This window comes from Haliaeetus albicilla, chromosome 2, assembly GCF_947461875.1.
Source record: "Haliaeetus albicilla chromosome 2, bHalAlb1.1, whole genome shotgun sequence".
NCBI classification, from domain to species: Eukaryota; Metazoa; Chordata; class Aves; order Accipitriformes; family Accipitridae; genus Haliaeetus; species Haliaeetus albicilla.
Window position 1 is genome coordinate 45033894 of NC_091484.1, and position 21342 is coordinate 45055235.

Below are 21342 nucleotides of genomic sequence, written 5' to 3' on the forward strand. Positions count from 1 at the left end.
ATAACAACGTGTTGAACAGCTTGATGCCGTGACTTGAAGGGAGAAAGATTTGTGCGCGGAATAAAGTGAGGCTTTGTTTTGTTAATGAAAGGAATGAGTGGTTTTGTTCCTGATGCCACATACCTTATGGTAAGCCTTAATAAGAGGTACTTTGTACTCTGATGTTCTATGGTTCTGCCATCTAACAATTCTTACTACATGGAAGTAGTAAGAATTTTAACGCGTTTATCCTTTATTTCATTGAAATAAACAGACTGGCACAGCTATCACTTGACTTTCCAGATTTTGCCATGTAACAGTAAAAAAAAATGAGAAATCTATACCTCTCTTGCCACAGTAATAGCCTGAGAAAACTGGGAATGTACATCTGGCCAATTTCAGATTTCACGGTGCAAAGAATTTACCTGTATATAGTTTTAATTTCAGGTCGAAAGCAATCATAAAGTTCCAGCTTTATGCGTGGGATACACAAAAATAGCTGTGTTGGGCCCCTGAGTGCATTCCCCTGTTCTGGGAGCATACTCGGCTGAGTTAAGGAGTTCAGCTTGCTAAGTCCAAGGTTGGCTCCTTTGCTGATAAGAGCTGTGGTGAGGAAAGCTAAAGGTGAGGGCCCGCCCCTCATTTCCCTGGGGAGCTGCTTTTAAGCAGAGAATATGCCGATGGCTCCTGTTACACTGATGATAGACACCACGTGAGCACTTAAATACACTGATGCCACTTGTGTGTTACCTTCCTTTGTACTGTGCTGTCCCTGGGGTGGGCAGGGTTATTTGACCTAATGATTAGCATTAGTATATAGCATTAGTCATACAGCATAGCCATATAGCATAGTAGCATTAGTAGCATAGTCCTATAGCATTAGAGGAGGTGTCCAGGGAGGTGCCTGTAACACAGGCAGGCAGCTAACATGATGTCCGTATCCAGATCAGGCTCAAACGAGGGGTCAGCCATACCAAAATCCTGCGAGCAGCTTCAGAGGGATTTCAGACTGAGGGTAACCTGTGATGCAGGGAACCTCTGTACTCTGTAAGGGGTAACATACCAGAAGGCCAGTTTCTTTCATCAAGTTTTCACTACTTCAGGCCACAGGACGAGATGAACAGCTTGTGAGGGAGTGGCGAGGGCCAGATTCTTGAAAAGGGATGGTGAGCCAGGAGCAGAGTGTGATACCAAGGCAGGTGGAAGCATTTAATTCACCAACAAGGAGCTGGCATGCTATGTAAGAGAGTTCTAAATTTACTTTAAATGCTCTTAAATGTCATTTTAGCTGAGATAAGATTCTATATTTTTTGATGAAAACCAGCTATCATTTGTGTGTGTATGTGTGTATGCGTACATGCGCTGCCATGTGTAATTAAACAAAGCCACACAGGAAGAACATCTCAAGATGAAAAAAACCCCCAAACTTACAGAGGTCCTAGATTTCACATCCCAGATATCAGAATCGTGGAGGGATGGCAGAAAACACTGTCATCTCAGGGACAAAAATCTTTTATTCCAAATTTTGAGATGAGGATTGGAAAGAAGAATCAGTTCCTTGTGAAATCTGAGAAATTAAATTCAAATCATTTAAATGAATAGGCAGTTTGTTACAGATTTAATACAATGAAGCATCATAATGTGCTGTGTCTCTTCTAAACACATTGTTACTCTCAAAGTACTCTACAATCATTAACAGTTTAATGATATCTTATCCCTCGATTCACAAACTGAGGTTAAAATTAAAAATAGAAAAGGATTATCCTCTTCTCTAAAGCTCATTTTATTTCTGAGTTTGACAAGGAAACCATTGGCCTGGCACAAACAATACCATATCCATTGTGGTTTCAAAAGTGTATCAAATTACATTTTGAGCGATCAACTAATGCTGCTAAACAGGCCGGTGCAGGACAGCTGGATATCCTGAAATGTTTTAGTGAACACTGTTTGCTTAATCCAATAATCTGTAATCCGTAGCATGGTAGAGATGTTTCCATCAAGAAGCTGAAAAGTAATAAGCACATCATGCTGAAATGTAGAAGATTACCAAGGCCTGGCTGTGTGGTACAAATTCAGAATGACATAGGGTACCGGTCATGTTCAGCTCTTTATGCTTGCCTGGGACTGAAAATTAGAATATTTACAGCATCCTTTTTCTCTCAGGGGTGCATGTGCTTCTTTGGGCAGGAGGAATGCTCTTCAGTTACTTTGGCATTGGAGTGAGATTAATTCCCCTTGGCATTAATAATTTGTTATATACTGTCTACAAATGGTAACAGTTCACCTGTGTCTTGTTTCTTCTGATTCACAAAGCAAGACAAAAAGTAGAAGTTTTGAATGTGAATGTATGTGATATCTCATTATGTTACAGTGATATCGACTTGGTGTCGTGGTTTAACCCCAGCCAGCAACTAAGCACCATGCAGCTGCTCACTCACTCACTCCCCACCCCCACCCAGTGGGATGAGGGAGAAAATCGGGAAAAGAAGTAAAACTCGTGGGTTGAGATAAGAACGGTTTAATAGAACAGAAAAGAAGAAACTAATAATGATAACACTAATAAAATGACAACAGTAATAATAAAAGGATTGGAATATACCAGTGAAGCACAGTGCAATTGCTCACCACCAGCCGATCGACACCCAGTTAGTCCCTGAGCGTCGATCCCCCGCCCCCACTTCCCCCAGTTTCTATACTAGATGTGACATCCCATGGTATGGAATACCCCTTTGGCCAGTTTGGATCAGCTGCCCTGGCTGTGTCCTGTGCCAACTTCTTGTGCCCCTCCAGCTCTCTTGCTGGCTGGGCATGAGAAGCTGAAAAATCCTTGACTTTAGACTAAACACTACTTAGCAACAACTGAAAACATTAATGTGTTATCAACATTCTTTGCATACTGAACCCAAAACATAGCACTGTACCAGCTACTAGGAAGACAATTAACTCTATCCCAGCTGAAACCAGGACACTTCGTATGGAAACTGCTGCCACAATATGGATACATATGTCATTCCAGTTTTGTGTCTTGATCTCTTGAGCCTGGGTCTACTCACCGATCTCCCCATGCCTCTTCTTCATTCAGATGAAGCCACACTGCTTGCAAGGCCTCTCCCTTCTTTCCTTTCCCATCCTCTTGCCAGCAGTGCCTCTGCCTTTTGTGGGCAACGTGTGTGTGTTTGGGAAGATGGGGAAGTTGAGGAGAATTGTGGGTCCTAGCAGGAACATGAGAGAGAAGGGGAGGGTCGTGCAGGACGTGGAGAACTTCTCAAGACAACTTGCAGTGCAGCTTTTGCCATGAAGGGAAGACACTCAAGGGAGCCCTGTGCTCTTCGCATGGATCAGGAGAAATCCCTCCTTCCCATGCCAAGCCACCTCCCTTCAAAAGCACAGTGATCCTCTCCGAAATATTTAATGCTATTGTGACACTTCGTGGTATTACAATCCTGTTTCTGGCAATACTGTAGCGAAAGACTCAAATGCCTTGGGTTGGCTTTTGTGGCAGGTCAGGTGGCCTCTGCTTAAGCTGGCATGGATGACTGATGGGTGCAAGCGGTGCTGCTGTCGTGAGTAGAGCTGACAACCCAGGTGAAGCAATGAAATCAAACAGAAACCTGTGACTTCGTATCGGTAACAGGCTTCGTTCAATGTATATTGCCTGAAGAGGAGCTAGCACATTTGGAATGAAAGAAAGATTGCCCAGATGAGGCCCTAATTACATATTTAACAGACACCGCTTTTAAAACCAGTTCTCCTCTTGAGTCTGTGATCAATTCATATTCAGTGGATTAGAGAAATATGAGCCAACGTGTCACAGCAGAGAGCAAAAAGATCAATGACAAGCACTCGGATCAGATGCTACTGGATTAGTTGAAATACGACATCAAAGGTGAAAATAGTTGCTTAGCTGGGGATAGTATTAAACCAGGGATTGTCAGCAGGTTTGACTTTTTGAAGTGGACTGCGTGTGGGTCACGGGTATATTATCTAACAAAGTGGCAAAATACTTTCCAAATTGTAATGTTTCTGATTCTTTCCATCTTAACCCATCCCAGATTCAATTTTTTTTTAAAAAAACAACCTCAAGGCTGTTCTTCATTTATCCCAGACCAGTCCTTTTTTTGCCATACAGCTGCATATAGGAATTTTGACTGTGTTATGCCAGAAGGAGTGCCAGGACAAGTCATAGCATTGATGCTCAAAGGAGGCCTAAACTTCAAGGAGAAAATGGGCTTATCACCACATGAGCCAGGGTGCCTTACTGTATGCATTAAGGAGATCAAATGTTTATTTCCTTGTACTCCCAAGAGCAGTGGGAGAACTTAGACTTCTAGAAATCAATATTCTGGTTTTGACTGGCACATTTTTAACTGTTGCTGGTCTCCTTAGGATCATGATCTTACTGGGTGCTGGCGGCCTCTTCTGAGCAAGGACACCTTGTCCCACCTTTTGTCAGTCGCTCTGAGCTGTGCCGGAGCACAAGGGGAATTTGGTCTAAATGGTTTCCTTGTGTTTGAAGTATTGCCAGGATACTCCCTCCCGTACAGTTTACTAGAGGTCCTTCTGATTTCTTGGCTTGGAGAGTTGTTTTAGTGTCTTGAGTTAAGGCTTTCTCACTGCTTGTTTCTAGAGTCCAAGTACCCTTTTCACATGGCTTTATTTCTTTCTTCTTAATGAAATTGTTCCCTTTTTTTTCCTCTCGTGTTTTAGAGTTGTGCCTTCAGTGTTATTGGAGGGCAGACTCTTGTTTTCTTACCATGCTGTGAACTGTGGCTTACAACATCCCCTGGCATCCCAAATTTTCTGTTCTGATAGATGTGTCAGTTGCATTAAAGCTTTAAAGGCAGAGGGAAGAGAGGCTAAAATGGATTTATACTTTACTTGCTTATTCGTGATGTAAGGGAGTTGGGGTTTTTTTGCTTCCTTTTTGCATTAAAGATTAAGGTCCCCTTTGAAAACCTGGACCACGAAATAATTTACAAGGGAAGCACCAACTGGCAAAGTGATTCTTTTTCACACCATGTAACTGCTCTGTGTGCTGTTTAATTTTTACTGCTTGTTCACCGAAGCAGTAATGCTTATCTGAAAGCAGACATTTGTGCTGGGGAGCAGGAGGAGCAGTGCTGCCCCAGGAGGGAACCGGCTGCTGAGGTGAGCCCAGCCTGGCAGGGCAGTGCCGTCACTGTCAGGGCACCATCCGCCACATCCAAACAGGGCTGGGGTGGCGACAGGAGCTGCCGATGGTCATCGGAGGGGACGAGGTGGCAAGGAGCTCTGGCCCCTGGGCAGCGGGTGGGGGTCCTGGGTGAGGGTCATCAGGGCACCGCAGCCTGCCCGTGTGCTAAGAGCCTTGATGGTTTGGATGAGGGAGGTTCTTCCAGCGAGACAACACCTAATGTAATTGGTTTTGGAAGTGTACCTCCTGCATTCTCCCAAGCTGAATTTCATGCTATTTAATTGCACTGTTGTAATATAACTTGTCTATATTTCAGTGGTGAGGCTTGGGACGTGATGGGTTAAGGAGCAAGTGCAGCTTTGTCCTGGCAGCCCAGGTTGATACGTGCCTTTTGTTAGGCAGTGGTGCTTTTTCACACCGGCACTTCCATTTTAGCTTGTTGTGGAATGATGTATTGCCAGAGCCAGCCAAAGGAGGCAACTGTGACAAATGCATGTAAATACTCTGAAAACAATCTCCTTTCGGGAACAGATAAAGCAAACAAGACGAGGAAAGCAGAGGACTCCCTGGATCCCTGTTTGGCTGACCCTGGCCAGTGGGTGGGATGAAGTTAATTCTGCCACAGGAGGCGTTGCACAAAGTCATTAACATCTGCTGTAGGCTGAATATGTCTCCTGGGTTTTGGTAATGTTTGGAACTAATTCCAGACCTTCATTTAGCTTTTCCGCTCTGAAGAACGATAAATTGCTTAAAGTTACTGGGCATCAGCTTGATGAAGACTTAAATGTGCATTCTTTTTAGTGAGTTTAAAATACCATAACCTTAAAGTGACAACATACAATAGGATATTGCCTGTCTTCTTCCAGCACATTCTGCCCTTCTGCACATTTTAGCAACCAGACCCCCACCAAGGGCTGTCCTCTTCTCTAGAGAACTAGTCTTTTCTTGGGAGAAGCCTAGCAGAAAAATGATTACCTATACCTAAATAGCTCCTATTAAGGATGGCTCTTGGTGTTAATAAATCTACTTACTAAGTAGGGGAATTCAGGCAATGTGTGTTTAAGTGTCTGAACTGGTTTAAGCTCACAGTAGGTTAGCTTCCAAACTGGAAACAGGATCAGGTAGTAGTAGAGCTGTTTGTGCAAAAGTCCGAATCAATGGGTAAAAATGCCGCCTTGTGTGCCAGAGAGTGTCAGTCTCTCCACAGCTAAGGTTTCAGCAGTTCAGAGATTTATTTTCAACCAAATAATAAACATTATCCGACCTTCCAGTAAAAATCTGTATTTGAACTCTTTGAGTGTGACTATTTTCAACATGAGTTTGTAACTTAGTAGCTTTAAATTGCTTTTTTTTTAAAGTAGAAACATGTAAGACAATGTAGGAACAGTGAAGCCAGGGACTGAGTTTATCTGAATCACCTTTGTCTCTGTGAGCTTTACCCACAGCTAAACTGAGGTACAGAAAAGGAGCATAACAATAACAGTTGAGCAAAGTTTATGCCATCTCACCTACCAATGAAGGCTCACAAATGTTGGATTTCATCAACAGAAAAAGTTAGTATCAGCAGTTCCGATTCACAGCTTTATACCAATTTCCCAGGGTGAACAAGGGATATTACTGAGACCCTGCTACTTCAATGAGCTGATGAATTGCTTCTTGTTCAAAGACCAAAAAAAGGAGAAGAAAGGATTGGTTTCATGTAGGGAAAACCCTTAGGGGGGCACAATTTTAAATTTTTTGTGGCAGCACACTAGGAAATAGCTGAACTCTCTGCATAGTGATGTTGGATTCTATCACTATTTAAAGGAACTCGCAGCCTCTACGCCCCACCAATACACATGCTGATAGTTCTATATATACATTTTTAAACAAACCATATTTTTCCATTCCAAATGCTGCCCGGAATGGGATGCCTTCAAGGAAACAACGTGTGAGTCATCCTCAAGAGACGTGCAATTGAGGCACGTCCTTTGGAACAAAGTCATATATATCCAGCTAAAATATCCAATTATAAACAGTATTATGTTACTCGCATAATTGCCCAATGGCCCTAGAAGCAATGTGGGTTTTTTATGACAGTAAGAATGAATGTTGATTTGTTGATGCTAAAAGTTACAGTAACATCACATGAAAATTAAAATGCCATTTCAGTGATAGTTTGTTCTGGATTATGTTAAGAAAAGAAGTATGAGCCTGTGATCATTTAAGACTCATAAAACTTTTACTTCTTATTAAATACTTGTTTGAACGTCTGAATGTAAAAGGTACTTTCTGAGGTTTAATTCTCGTGGGAACCTCAGGGTGGATGGAGAAGTCACTATGGATTTTGGTGGGTAAGATAGCAGCACTCACAAACTTGTGTGGATTGTTTTTTTCTGTGTGCCTTTCTGTGCTATGAAAATACTATTATAGAATAGATTTTCACAGATTTCCAGTCATACACAGGCTTAATGCTGGCTTTGTTTCTCACCCCCTTGGCTCTAGTTTTTAGTTCTCCCACTCTGAGAGGTATGGGAGAACTAATGCAAGGAGAGAAAGGTTTGAGAAGAGGTATGTATGTGTTAGAGCCTGCTGGTTGCAGGTGTGGGATGAAGGGTCTCACAAATTAGAAAGAGATGGGATGGTTTATTTAGGAGGAGCAAAATCATTTTATGTGACCTGATGCATGAAATTCAGGGAGTATGGAATCCATACATCCAGCCAGCAGGTCCCCTGCTTGGCTGTAATACTTTGCTGTTACTGCTGCTGTTCCATCCTGTTACTAGAATAGGTCCTGTTGCTCTATCCATTCCTGGGATAGCATGCATGTGGCATATGGAGCTAGCACAAGAGTAAATGATAAGCTGAACTTCACCCACTCTCCAGAGAATTTACAGGACCTAGGGTGTATAATAAGGGCTGTAGAAGGGAACCAGAAAACACTGGTTAGTTAGCAAAGTAAAGGGACTACACAGACAAGCTCTGTCATTTTGGCATTTACTTGAAGAATATAAAATACCTAGCCCCTCTAACTCTTCCCTCCCCAGTCACCCACCAGGCTGAGTTTTTTGGATGGTTTTATAGCACAGAGGTGGGAGACCTTGAGAGCCTGGGAGCAGCCTGGACTCTGAACAACTACTGAAGGAGTAGTGATCCTTGGTGTTAGTAATGCATGTGCTATTGGGAGTAACTAGCTTTGAGGAATCATCTTGGAATGACACTGATGTGTTTGTCATGCTCATTTGATTGCATATTTGTTTTGTGGGTAGGAGAAGCTGGTTTTGAAGCAATTAATGATGACTAAAGGAAGCTGTTCTGTAGTTGATTGTAACTGCTTTCTGGAGCAGATCATGAGGGTTGCTGGATTGCCATCTTTCACCGAGTCCTCCAGTGACAGTCGTATCTCCCTGTTTCCCTACCTGTAATATTTTATGGCTTTTCTTTTTGTGTTCTTCCCCTTGGATCCTCTTGGAGCTCTTAACTACCCCTATTCAACAATCCTTCCTCTGTAATTTTCCCTTCCTTTATTTTGCCTGGACTTTCTCACAGCTTTTAGTCACAACCTAGCAATTGTCTCAGAAGTGTGAGCCAAGGTTATGCAGCTAGGCCATACTGGATTGGCTCCTTGGCACAGATAGCTGAACCCCTGGGGGATGATAGAAGAGGTGACAAAGAGAGGTTTGAAAGCCGCACTTGGTAGGAGATTACAAGGTGCAGTAGATCTGTCTGGATCCAAGCCCAGGCGGTGCTAAGTGAGTAAATGTTGTAGGGATGCTGGGAATAGTATGGCTGCTTTCAACAGCATATCATGTTATCCCTTTAGAAAATAATCTGAAATTCAAACAAATTAATAAAAGTCTTTATGAGTATGTAAAGGTCATACAGTGCCTGTTACACACTGGCCTACGATACTTCACTTCTTCAGTTGTGGCAATGTGTGGTTATGTCCCCAATAATACATGTGCAACTGGGATATAATAGGGGCTTTACTGGTTTCCACTGGGCAGTGAGCAGGACAAATTGCCTACGACACAATCACTGACCCACTTTTATCTGAAACAAACAACCCTTTTCTCTCCTCCCCTGCAAACAATAAGATTGTTAGATTGAAGGCTAAATTCATGTTGTTGTGAACAGCTGCAAATCCACTGACGTCAGCAGAGCTGTAACCACTTAGTAAAACAGTGAGTCCAGCTTGTGGTGGTTTTTTGGATGAAGTTCAGTGGAACAATTGCATTCTATCTATCTAAAATTCTCCTGAGTTTTTCTTTAGATGGATATGTTTTTCCCTGTCCTGTGCAGCACTGAAGTGTGCTGTCAAGCAGCTGCTTGTGCCATGTAAATGATTCTTGCAGCTGTCTACTTTATGAAGCAGATTGGAGTCTGGCTGGATGAACTAGCTATATCATGGAATTGTATGAGATTGTAAAAGGAGAAATAAAGCTTAGTATCTGAAGGGCCCAAAACACACGATATCCCACAATGCAGGAACTCTGAAGTATACTAGAGAGGTGCAGACCCTACATGGCCAGCAAGAAGCATGACTATAATGTTCAAATGGCTGCTCAAAATAGTCTTCATCTTACAACATGCAGTCCACTCTGGCTTGATCTTTCAAAGTGTCTAAAAACATTAGTCCAGTTGACATAGACCTTGAGTTACACAAATCTAAGTGAAGCAGAGAAGCAGCACTGCAGAAATTCAAGCTTAAGAACAGTCACTGCTGACTGCAAGGACTTATTCTTTTCTGTTCTCCTGAGAAGAAGGGAAACTCTAAATGGGAATGGAGAAAGTGCTGGGAGGGCATAATGATCTCCAGTGGCTTCAGCACCAGCTTCCAGACCAACACTGCTGTGCCTAAGTATGGTGGAGCAAGTTGTTTGACCTTTGGCACAAGAAATTACTTCAAGAGACTATACCTACATTAGGTTAGATTGTGCTGATCCTACTCCCTAATCAGGGCAGCTGCATGGAAGTTGCACTCTGGTTCTTCCCATTGAAGTTGCATCTGTCTCAGGAGTTTGCATTCTCTGTGTTGAAATGGTAGATAAGTAAACAGTATCTTCCAGGGGAAAGAAAAGTATTGCATCTTTTAATTTAGTCAAAATGAGTTTCTGTATGGACATTTGTATAAGTAAGAAATTCTGATAGTGTAAGAATGTTCACAGGTCTAATCTTCATTTAAGTTATACAATGAAGTATTTACAGGTTACTTAGGTGGACTTTGTAAGGCTGACATGAGCATAATACAACATCAGCAATCAGGGGCTATTGATGATGTTCTTTGTGCAGAGTCACGTTTAGGCTGACCTTTGATCCAAGCAGTGTGGATGACAGTGGTTTGGGATGCTTACAATGGGTAACTGACAAAAACGAGGAGATGTAATAAAATTCTTAGCACTGAGATGCAACAATTTGATGAAAGATACATGTCTGAATTACCGAGGGAAAACACTATGTACAGGATGAATTCTAAGTGTCCCATCTTCGTGTTGCTTAGCCTGAGGCTGTGGGAAGAGCAAACAAAGAACATGTAATTGTTCCCACACAAGAACAGACAAGCCTACACTGAAAAGATAATGAGTGAAACTAGCAGGATTCAGGGACATTACATGCAGCCTCCAAGGAGAAACAAACTTCAGTCTGAGACCTTGAAGATCAAAAGGAGTCAAAACACTTACAAACCCTTTGAGAGAAGACACAGGAGGGGAAAATCACCTTTCAGAAGCTCCCTGTGGAGACAAACTGACAGAGACAGAAGGAGAGAGATTGCAGAAAGAATTTAAATACATCCAGCCTTCCTAGACCAGGAGGATGGCAAGCCTAACCATTGTACGTGTGGACAGTTTCATGGTTTTAGAGATATCTTTATCTTTCACATGCAAGTAACAAATAAGAGGATTTAAGCTGGCCATTCATTACTTCTGTCATTGATACTAGAGAAAACAGAAGTGCAGTTATGTATGAAGGACTAGGGGAGTCAATAGTCTGGAAAGTGCAGACAGGGCCCCAGCAGAAAGCAGAAGCATCATGATATTTCATCACACACAAAAAAAGATGATAGCTAGAGGCTTGGGATGCAGGAAAAAACCTGCTCAGACTGACGTCAGAGGTATTTTTCAAGTATAGCAATGCTAATAAGCAACTTTACCCCTTTTAAAAAAAAACAGGAGTATGTTCTTCCCTTCATGTCTTCTTCCTACTCCGTATGTGTGACTTTACCTTTTTCTGTCTCCTCCTTTTTGATACATGTAATCCTCCTGAGGGTAGTATTTTATGTATGGGGGTGTTAAATAGTTGCATGTACTAGTAGTTCTTGTAAGTACTATTCCAGCTATGTGGAGGATGTCTGTCAAAGAAAAAGCACTAGTGTTTCCTGAAAGCGTGATTTAACTTAATTGTTGGCTAAGTTGAGTTGTTTGAAGATGCCTTTTGTAAAATCCTTTTGAAGCATCTTTTTTTCTTTTTAATAGATGTACGTTATTTACTGGGGGTGTGGTGGTTTTCTTTCATCCGTGACTAGTACCTTTCAGCACGATTCCAAGCTGCCAAGCATTGACAGCACATTTCCAGCCTGCCAACCCTAATACCTTGGACAGTAGATGGCTGCTTTTAGCAGCAGTCAGCTGCTGCCAAATTACTTTGCCAATGCCCTTCTGATTTCTAGACAGCTTGAAATCCAGGACAGGTGTGCTCAGGAAGTTTGACAAAGGGCACATCAGGCTTCCTACCCATTTGTAGACCGAGCAACTGCTCAGCATGTGTCATACATGGTGCTCTTCCTTGTTGACCTCCCAGCCACAGACACTGCTTCTTTCCAGTTTGTCCTGCATTATCTCCCATTGCTGTCAGTAGCAAGAGCTGTTTTTGCAGTTTGAATCCTCCAGTGTATCTTTGCCTGTTGCCAAGTTTAAGATCCAGGGCCTCGCCATCAAAGCCCCCTGTGATACCCACACTAGTCTCATTTCCTCTCCTTTTGCTTTCCACCATGTTTCTCTCACCACTAATGCCAACTGCAACAATTCCTTCATGTTATTCTTCTGTCCTTACCCCTCTCCATTATTCCAGTGAATTTCCTTTATGTGGAAAAATTTCCTGACTTTGTATATTGTGATTTTTCTGAAGAATTCATTAATTTCAGACCACCCACTCACCTGCAGGCACCTGTTACTGTTTATCTTCCTGCACGAGAAGGAAAGGGGACTCCAGGAGGCAGACCACCTTCTTTTGTTAAATTAAAGCCTTTTTTGTTATTTTTTTCCAGTGAGTCTGAGTTTTTTTGTGGTGTTAGGCTGCAAGTTTATTTGGCCAGGACTGGTTTTGTTTGGTTTGGTTTCGTGGAAAATCTGGCCTGGCGTGTGCACTTCTTTCCCAGGAAATTCTTCTATAAACTTACTCAGAAGCAACAGCCAGAATCCACATGCACCCTCTCCATCCCAGACACAGACTGAGCCTGCAGATATTACCTGCTAGCACACGTCATTTGCCCCACATCATTATTCTCTGCTCCTCTCCATTGAAAGGGAACAGAATAGAGTGAACAAGAGGACAATAGATAGACTTGGCACATGCCATCCCTCATGCAGGCAGTGGACCTCCTCAGGCTAGGAGGAGGCTGCCAAGGTGCAGCCATAGTCTAGCAGTGATGAATGGGCTTAAAGGAAAACATGTGTACTTCCCAGCAAAATTTTATTTTGAGAAAGCATCTTGAATGGTTGGCGACTCCAGGTTCATTTGAACAAATTGCAGAAACTCATTTCCAGCAAAGGAAGTTGGATGTGATGCTTCAGATAACATATTCATTCTCAATTCTTCTTTTCAGTTATTGTGAAGATCTATTTGCATATGCAAATACGAAGTGAAATTGTAGCAAGACTATACACTATTTTTTCATGCAAACATATGGTATTTTTATTGTGGAGAAAATAAAAAACCTCACATGTAAAGCATTGCATATATTTTCTTTTCAGCTTATACTGTTTTGCATAACTGATTTCTAGCATCTCGTTAGTTTTAACAAACCTGTGTTTCAGATCTGCATATCTTTGGACTGCCACAATAATACATATTCTTCTAAGGTTAATGCTTATTTTTATCTTGCAAGAGATATTTAACAAATTTATTTCCCTTTAATGTAATAATTTAAAATTATCTGTCTGGGCCATTTTTATTTACACATATTAGATGAGGTTTGAATCATTTCCTCTAATCCTTTTTTATCATGTGTCTCTTGAGGGAGTTGCAGTTTAAAATATCTAGAACACTAACATTGTCGTGTTGCTTTCTACACATTTCAATACTGTAGTAGTTCTCAGTGTGTGAATTTGCACCAACTCTGCTGATGTTAGAAGTGTTAACACTTGGACAGAGAAATCTGTGTTCAACCCTATCCCTTCCAGTAGATGTCATCGTGACAATGGAGAATACTGCTGGGGATAGTGGTGATGAGAGCTGTGCCAAGGCAGGAAAAAAGCTTTGCTGTGATAGACTTTGTTTCTGTCAAAACAAGGTAGTTCTCTCAATGCTTAGCATTTATAGAGAGCTTTTAATTTCTATAATGCTTTGAAAAACATGGTGACTTAAAACACAGTCACCAGTCACATCACACAGGGCTGTGGTCCACGGCAGTGATGTCTATATGCTCTGAAGGTGGACATAAATATAGATATATATGGGCAGACATGGATGTGCAATACCCAGTTTATCAACTGCTTCCCCCCCCTCAACTATATAGTTTCATTTGTATGACATCCCTTGCTCAAAGCCATCGCATCCTTCCTGTTATACTTCCCCCCCACCTCACCCCCCTCATCCCTACCCCAATCCTCTTTAGAACTAATTTCTCCAAAGGAAAACTCAAATCCTCCTACCTTCATTTTTACCAAGAATGAATCTCTCCACACCCATCAGCACCTGAGCTGCTGGGCATCCAGTCGGTTTTAAGGTTCATTGCTGCCTGAGTGAGCAATGGTTATTGAGTGGTGAGTAAGTCCACAACCCTATATTACTGCTACGTATAATTTTAATCTTTCAGACAGAGAACAAATCCCCAGAAAAGGTGAGAGACAAGTCAGCCACTGGCAGTTTTACATGCACAAGGGCTGCAAGGCTACAACATACGCATCTACAAAAGAATTTGAAAAACATGTTGAAAATATGTTTAGCTATTGTTAAACAGCTGATCTGAGCTTCTCAGGCAAGATCATGAAGTTCTGGCTTAGAAAAAAAAAATCAGACACCTTTTCCCACCTTGGAAGTCCCAACAGTTTTGATCAAATACGTGGTACGTATCTAGTGTGTGTTGTCCCATTTTAATTTCAGCCAGTGCTACACCTGTGTTCTTCATGACAGAATGGTAATATGTAAGATGTCATCAGACAAAACAGAGCACAAGCTGAACCAAGTGAAGTAAGAAAGCTGCTGAGCTGAAATGTAACTTTCTAAAAATCAGCAGGGTACAGCTATATCAAATAAGTCGTCCATAATTTGAATGTTCTCTTTTGTCTAGATAATAGCCCTATGAATAATAAGTTTTTCTTCTTTAAAATGTCAGGCTTTGGGGAAGTAAATAGCAAGAAAGCAGAGCACTAATGGCTGATTAACTTAAGAGTCTGCTTCTCCTCCTTAGTCCAGTCTTTGAGACTGAAGCAAGTCTCTGCAATCAACATTATAAATTCTAGGGAAAGTGGCCAAATGATTAGACCAAATTTGTGACCTCCCACACTAAGAGGAAAGCAATTCTTATTGGCAAGATTTTTTTCATTGTTCACATTCTTAAAAAAATTGTTGGCTGGAATTTTGTCCTTGACCAAGTGGAAAGGCTCTCTGCTGGCAGGAAAACAAAATATTTAATCAAAACAAAGCAACTGATGCTCTTGACAGAGCAAGAACAGACATCTGTCTGGCTGTTCTGAGTAAGCAAAACCATCTCGGACAAAATATCAGAAAAGGCCCAGAAAATTCTGTTAAAATAGATGGGGTAATGAGAGGGGTGCAAAGAATGTACTTGTTTATGAGTGATCATCTCATTTGGGCACTGTCAAAGTAGTATAGAACTGGGGGAAAAAAGCATGTCTTTATCTTCAGAAAATTTACGGTGTTTTATCATTAAAGTTAATAATGAAAACAAACTGTAAAAAACCACACAGTAACCTTTTAAGAACTGGGAAGGTATAGCTATCAACTATAAAAGCGGGAGACAAACTTAGCTATAAACTATCAGAAAAGGTAACAAATATAACTACTTTCTTCACGGTTGCTCTGGATTTTGCTTCAGATATGTGAGTTTTGTTACACATACATTCCTATTTAAGAATATTTATGTTCCCATTAACAGTGTTCCCACACTTAGTTTAAAAGCATTTCATAACACTGTAATTTAGCACTCTGAGCTTCACTTAAGTCTTAAAATATTCAGTCTGTAACTCATTACTTTGAGAGGAGAGAGTAAGCACGGCTGATAAAAGCCCAGAAGCCCAGAAGATATTCATGAAGAGGTATCACTCAGTTCTCTGTATCTGTCTTAAAGCAGTGTCAAATATACCTAAACTGTTCTTAAAAAACTAAGCTGATGGTAATTGCACGTTTTCTTCCAGTGATCTGCTCCAGCTGCAGTGCTATCTGTACGGTTAGAGCAGGACTTCCTAATGCCCACCTTCTGCCTCCCTTGCAGCTTAGCCCTGTAATTTGTCAGCCTATCTGCTTTAAAACAAACACTGTCCTCTCTCGGGGTTATGAAACTTAGTAACGTAGCTGGAGCCTTAACTTTCCCCGGGGGAATTGCTTGAAATGTGGAGTCTTCAGACCGGTGCTGGTTCTTGTACCCTGGAAGAGCTGCGGCCGGGAGTAGGACGGGCCACGGCGGTTGAGTCGGGTCAGACGGAAAAGGCGTTGCTGTACAGACACACTGATGCTGCTTTTCAGGGCTGCTTCCACCAGTTCTGTGTGGAGCCAACCACAGTACGCCTGCTAAGGGCTTACTAACACAGGCCGGGTGTCGGGGTGTCCAAGCAGGACATCAGGCTGCTTCTCTGGGCTAGCAGAAGCCACATCCACTTTGTAGACTTGGACCTAGCGCCCTGGTTTTGGGGGCTAGTGGGATTACATCAGAGGGGAGGGCTTCCATTTTACAAAAGCGTGTGTGCCTGCTTCTAGGTCTTGTGATTCGAAGGAAAAGCTGACAAGCACGACCCAAGCGTAAGCGGCGATAAGATGTCAGCTGGTAGCTCCCAGCCCAACCGCACGCTCTTCACCAGCTAACCGCACGCCGAGGGAGGAAGCGGTGAGCGCGGCCGGGCCAGCCTCGCGCGCGCCCAGCACCACCCGGGCTGCTGAGCCGCCCCGCCACGGCCCCGCCGCCGACCCGGGGGGACGGGGCTTCTCGCGGGGAACCCCCGTCCCTCGGGTGGGACACGGGCTGGTTTGCTTGCTGGGAGACGACTCAGGACTGCAGGCACCTCCTGAAAAGAACAGGCGGCTCTTGGGCTGGTCAGGGTGTCTGACAGCCCTTGTACACCCAGCCGGGTGTCTGACAGCCCTTGTACACCCAGCCGTTCGTTTTCTACAGCCCAAGAGCAAGGCAATAAACACACGCGCTCAAAATACTGTCAACGCGCCCAGGCACACCTGGGCTGGGAGAGGAATTTTCTGTAGGAATAACAATTAGTGAGCACCTGATGAACCATGTAAATGTAAAAATCCTTGGATTGTCTCATTTTTTCCTCATCTTTCTCCCTTTTATTTTCACAACATCTCCACCAGCCCTGTTTGCTCCTCCTTGTTTACGTGGTGAGGAGGAGCCCACAGCCAGGCACCACAAACAGTTGTGGTTAGGGAGAGAAAATCCAGCTCAGCTGTGATAATTAAAATAGCTGTGATACTTTAATTGAGCTGCTAATACCAATGTAGGGATGTTGCATAAAAGGCCTGGTGGTTAGCAGTATTTATTCTGGTGCTTTACTGAGTGGGGAGGGCTGTAGTGCTGCAGGACTTGCAGGAGGTGCTGTGCTGCAGGGGATCCTTGTCACCTTCCTCCACCTTCCCCTGCTCAAATACTGGCTTTGCTGGTCTCGTTTCTGTCACGATGCTGTTTGTTTGGTTGTACCTCTTACGAGAGCAGTCTCCACATAGTTCATCCTCTTCCCCTCCCTTACCTTGAGGGCTTGTTTCTGGGATTCTGGACTACATGGGCTTTGATGCAATGCTTGTGCCTTTCCACTCAAACGATTAATCTTGTGAATTGCTGTGCTTACAAACCTACATATGTGCCTTTAACCTCTGCTTTTAAAGTGTGAGGAAGAAGTAGTAATGGATTTCCTAGCTCTCATGTAGTAAGCATAGCTTATGCATTATTTATGTTTACTATGATTTGGTTGCTATTTTTTAAAAATTTTGCCTTACATTAGTGGTACTGTGAGAAAAAGCTTTTCCTGTTATCAAATCCTCATAGTAGCATCTCCTTAAAATTTAATCAAAGTCAGGAGCTATTACATTTTATTTTCTAGTGCTGTAAGCATCATCTCTTAGTGCAAAATACTGATATGGGACATATTGTGTAGAGAACTGGCCTTCAACAGTAAGTCAAACTTGGCTTTAAATTTATGTGAGTTTAAACTTTTGGAAAGCCTTTGAATAATATAATAAATTAACTGTTTTGGTTTTAATTCTACTGTAGTGTTTTTGTAATAGGTATTTCTTTGCAATATTACCAAATCAAGGCATAGTAGTGTTATGCTTTTGTGTAAGTTTTGCCAAGAAAAACTAAGTAAGGAGACCTAAGGAGAACTCCAGGTTGCCAGGAGAACTCCAGGCCAGTAAAAAGCATAAGATAAAAGCTATCTTTAATTTAGAACAAAAAAAACTTATCATAAATTGTGAAGTAAAGGAAATGGTTTTTTCCACAGTTTTATGCCAATGTATGATTTTTTAAAAATTTGAAGTTCTGTTAAAAGGACTTCATTCCATCAATTGACCAACAAAATGTTTATAGAGGCCTTCTTTCTTGAACATCTTCCTTTAAAGTGTGTTGTGATGAGAAATCTGAGACCGTGGGATCTTCAGTGTTTCAGAGTCAAACAGATGTTAGTGATTTTTCACTTTCCTGGAAGCTCTGGTAAAGAGCTTTCTGCTACAGCAATTTTCTGTCAAAACATGGATTTGATAAAATGTAACTTTTTGTAGGAAGATATCGGTTTCATTTATGTTTTCAAGAAAAAGCTATCAAAATACTTTATTCATGGTTGACACTAGGATATTAAGAGGAAAACCATAAATCAAAACTAAACATCTGACACTGTCAAAATATTTTATTTGTCAGTTGTTTCAGAGCTCCCGAAATAAAAATTGCAGAATTTGTGTTTTTGCAGAAACTGTTGACTTCTTATTTCTGTTTGAAAGGAAATTTCAGAATATCTGTTTTTTTTCCCCTAGGTCAGCATGATTTTTTTAGGGTGGGTTTTTTTTTTGGCTAACTTTTTACATGCTTTGGTTAATGAAATTGTTTTCATGGAGGCTGTCAGACCAGGAGTCTCCAGAGTCCTCTGCATTTGATAAAAAGCTCTTGGAACGCTGCTTACTTGAAGAACGACTCAATGCTTCCCAATTAGTGGAGTTATCAAAGGCTCTGTAGAAAAGCAATGCGAGTTCTGAGCATCTTTGAAAATGTTAGCTGAATTTCTAATCAGGACTACAGACCGCTCTTAATTCTGCAGTGAGCGGTACTGCATCCTAACCAAACCAAAAGGGCTGCTCCACAGTGGTACTGCCGTCCATCTAGCAGTGTGTGCAGTTGTTAGAGTCACAACCAGCCTGGCCTAGGCTGGCACTGGGACAGAGGGCCAACAAAATGTCGCGTCTGGAGTTCTGTCTTACTCCCTAAACAGTGCCCTTCTTCGTGTCTTAGAGGCTATGGATTTGGTATGAGATCAGATGACTGGAAATAACTGCTATTTTTTTCCCAGGGTCCAGATGTACTATCTTTTAAAAATGGACTGTGTGTGAATTGAGCTTTAAGAACGTGGTCATGTGACAGAGATTACAGTTGTTAGGTTTATTTATCAAGGATTTCTATTTTTAAAGAAGCTTACGAATCCATTATAGTTTGCAACCTAAATATAAGAACTTAAGATGAAAAGGCACAGACCAAAAATAATGAAGCAGGAAGAAGCTGTATGTTCCAAAGTATGTTCCTGAGCAATGAGAATGTTTTATGAAATCCAAATGAAACTTCTTCCTGGAAATACTGTTTCTGAAACAACAATGAGCAGCCCTGACTGCTGGGGAAGTAGAACAAAAGTTCTGATTCTTTATAGCCCTCCTCTTAGAGGGCAGTTTGAAATGGATTGCTAATGGCAAAAAAACCCTGCCATAAAACACAAGTCTAAAAGGCAGTAAATGATGTGCACATCTATGCACAGAAATGTAAACACAGTAAAAAAAAAAGTATTGCATATGGTTTTGTGCATTTATAATATTTAAGGCTAATGTGGTAAGAATGCCTGAAACACTAAAATAATTTAGGAGTTACTCAAAGCTGTGGCAGTAATATAGGGTGGACTATTTTCTTTTGATAATGTGACCTGACATTGCAGAACTGTTAATGTATGTCATACGCTGCGTGTGAAGAATTTGCCTGCCTTTTGTTTGTGCATGATTCATTACTTTTACTAATCATTAGAGTCATAACACATTAGTAACAGTAAAATTAATAACTAATGACAGTATGATCTCAGTACTTCTCTTCGCAATTATCAGGGTTGCTTAGTATGCCATCTGTGTCACAAGCCACATCAATACCCAGCCTCCCTCCTGACACTGTACTTACGCTGCGTCCGAGGGTGGAGGCTAACAAACTCCTCCTGCACTGCTGTATCTTTGCTCCCATCACTTGTTCTTTGGTCTGTGCTGCTCTCAGAACCGCAGGACTGAGCAGTAAACCAGCTCAGGGAACAGAATGGTGTTTAAACTTGTTTTTTTCTGCTTGTTTCCCTTCAAACTGAATTGATTTGGTGTTTTGTGTAACTGTTGGGTCACAAAAACCAGAAGGGTCTCAGGAATAACAGGCAGCAGGTGGGAAAGACATTGTGATGAGAGCTGCATATGCGTGCACTGTTGTTGGCAGAAATAGTGGTGGAAATGCAGAGCAACTCAGATAAAGAGCTTAAAAAACCCCTAGACCATTAAGTATTCTGGCTGTGATTCAGATGTGTATTCCTTCTAAGGTAGAAATTTATTATCTCACTCACAAAGTTCCATTTGGTTGTTCCCTAGGATTATGGCATTTAATTGTCCTGCTTCATCTTAGTAAAATAATAAAGCTCTTTTACACCTCTGTTAGAACTAATATAATCTTTCTTTTCCTGAAAACAGACCTGTTTTTATCCAGTGGCATAGAAACTGGTGCAAGAATGAATTTAGACCATAACACAGTGGGAATATTCTAAAGACAAATGGCTTAGTAAGAAAGACGTTTATATTCTAAAAGGGGTTCTTATGTATTATAATTTGTACTATAAAAGATCCTTGAAAATAATGCATATATTTTATTGTCAATAAATTAAAATTATATACTAGATACCTATGGAAATGAATGGTACAATAGCACAAGTCTAGATACGGCTCAGACAGAAAGATACTGATGTACATATCCAGGATGGCCAGGAAATCTTGAAGAAATGCTTGAACCTGCCATTTTGTCAGGTTCAAGGCTCCAGGGAAGTCAGCTAACTTTTGTGCGAACACATTATCTACTTGTATGGAGTCATTTAGGAGATTAAGACTAGTAAGGCATAGGAGAGCATGGCTTTTAAATGAGTAATTGTATGGGACAATGCTTTGTGACAGTAAGTGTTGGTGGAGTTAATTCGGGCTCTGTCATTACGTGGTATTTGACACTGACCAAATCGCAACCTCCTTGCCTCAGTTTCACCACACGGCAATTAGATTACTTGATTAATTTAATCTTTACTAATCCTGAAGATTACCATAAGCATGTGCTTCTGAGGATTAAAACTTAATCCTCAAAGCATACTTGCGAAGAAACTCTGGTCGTAACAAAAAATGTAAACTGAACTTCAATTAAAACAAAAAGTAACTAATTATGCAGTATTCAGTTTTATTTCAAGATCGTTCTTTGGAGTAATCCAAGGATGAAGTCAGTAGAAAAAAAACTGCCAAAAAAAAAAAAAAAAAAAGGAAAGTACTTGTAATTGAAA